Raw genomic sequence first — 2355 nt, 5'->3', positions numbered from 1 at the left:
AACTTCCCTTTCCCGAGCCACATTAACGAACTCTGACTGGGGGATCCCGAGGTTCACTAGAAGCTGGTTATTTAGCCTCTCTTATAAAGAACAAAATGGTTACCTTGAGGGTTATTCTTTGTTAAAAAAATTCAGAAGAAGAGATGTCTGTGATATACTGAGAGTAACCTTATACTGTTTCTATCATGGATTTTATTTTTACTGAACTAATGGCCAGCATTACCAATATAGTTTTACTAATACACTACTAATAGATGATTGCGTTTTTAACTTTTCCCTATAATCCAGTAACAGTCACCACTTTGTGAAAACCTTTGTGTATTCAAATCTTGTGGATTTAGGTTATTACTTTTAAAGTTAGAGATGTATAGGTTACTAACACTCAGGGGTAGCGAGATGATACATATTATTGCTCATTCACTTACGTGTAAGTACACTCAACTTGTACTCTTGTAGGTTTGTTACTTTTCTTATTTCTTCAATAAACTTGTTCTTTATGGAATTTGAAAGTGAAAATCTACTTTTACTTGGATTTTAAAATGTCAAACTTTTTATGTAGGTTTTCATTGAAGTGAGAACATGCGGTATGAACATAAAAAAAATCTTAATATGAAAAAACATGCATTTTATGTATTGGCATGTTTACGTTAAATATCACGTAGAGAATCATAATTCTATATACAATGCTCCTAAAATCTCGACTATAGACCTCTATCAAGATGTGTGTTAATCCAAAATTGATTTCCACGGCCAGAAATACAGATATCATCTAGAGACAGATTTTACAAGCGTAAAACTAAGAGGGGGGAAAAGAAATCCTAATATTTGTGATAGTGGTGTGGATAAAGGTATGAGGACACATACAATGAATTTTGCTTTGATTTATACATTGCTCACAATGCGCTTATTCACACAAAACAAACATTAAATACACACTATAAACAGAATCAATATAGACAGGTTGAGGCAATAGTGCAAAGTGTGCAGGAGTAAATGATTTTTATGATAAATTATTATTTTAAGTGTGGAGCATATTACAAAGGATGCTGGAATAAATAAATATGTTATTAAATAATTGTTATATTACAATATCAACAGTATGAAGATGTTAAAAGGCCACTTTGATCCATTGCACAATAGAAGCTGGGTATTGCAAAAATGCAATCCCTAGGGGCCAGTTGTTCAAAACATTTTATCTGGATCAAAATGATTCGGATTTGGAAATCCCATTTCTTCCTATCCAGGATCAGGTAATCCGTCTTACTTTTATGCCGGTTTTCAAAGCAACATTGGATTGGATCACCCTGATCCAGATACACAGTTTTCAATATTACCAATCCGGATTACCACTGCTCTAATAGCAACATATCACAATGTGGGCTACCAACTACGTACAGACCAGGTAGAAGAGCCAAATTGGGTTACTCTTAGTGTTTTTGAGACAACGAAAAAATAACTCCCACTTCCATTCATAATTTCTTTTATAACCCCTCATCTGAGCCACTACAAATAAAAACTATATACATTAACAAAACATTGTGGAAAGTTTTGAAAAATCTTAAAAAAAAAAGGTTAAAAGTGAAGTAGTAGTAGTAAATGTTCAGGGTTTTTCTTCATCTAAGGAGGAAAGACCAAATTTTGTATTAGATTGTTTCCTTGAAATTAATATCCGTGATGAATGAGATATATATTATTATTTTGTATTTATTTTTGTTATTTAAATCTGTTTGGGATTGTTTCATGAGGACAAGATAATTTATATTTTTATTTTATTTTTTGCTTTACTAACTTAACTAAGGTTAAACAAGTCAAGTGAAAAATATAAAAGTATATACACTAAATGATGCAAATGTATTATTTACCAATTCAAATTTTTTACTAAGTTTTTTGTCTGGAATCCACCTTGAAATCCACCTTGAAATCCACCTGGAAATCCACCTGGAAATCCTACCCCCTGTTGGGATCAGGATAATCCTGTTTTTTTGGATCAAAGTTTCCAAATCCTACTGACAAGTTTTGAACAACACAAAGTGAAGGTTTTATCCAGATTAAAACTAGGATTGGATTCCGTGATCTAATCTGATTTCATTCCTTCTTGCCTTTTGAACAACCCATTTTCAAGATTTGATCCAATCCGATAACCAAAATCCTTAGTTTCCTTTGAACAACTGGCCCTGGTTATTGCCTTATTGCCTTATAGATTCAGTTTTTATGCCATGCCAGATTGTTTTTTAAAGTCTTGGCTTTGGAAGGGAATCATGTATTATTGACAAGCATAATGATCTGTTGGAGATAAGACAGGCGCCCTGTCTTATTGGACTACTGGCTGTACGGGGTGGCAGACATATCAGAGGG

General features: G+C 33.1%; 1 protein-coding gene across 1 annotated transcript in view; it reads left to right on the top strand.

Annotated features, from left to right (window-relative positions):
• Nucleotides 1-2355, top strand: part of pld2 (phospholipase D2) — a 30485-nt gene that overhangs the window by 20462 nt on the left and 7668 nt on the right. The gene's annotated exons all lie outside the window — the stretch shown is intronic.

Source organism: Etheostoma spectabile, chromosome 13 (assembly GCF_008692095.1).
Source record: "Etheostoma spectabile isolate EspeVRDwgs_2016 chromosome 13, UIUC_Espe_1.0, whole genome shotgun sequence".
In the NCBI taxonomy this organism is placed as follows: domain Eukaryota; kingdom Metazoa; phylum Chordata; class Actinopteri; order Perciformes; family Percidae; genus Etheostoma; species Etheostoma spectabile.
The sequence above is the reverse complement of the archived record's forward strand: the minus strand, read 5'-3'. Positions and strand labels throughout refer to the sequence as shown.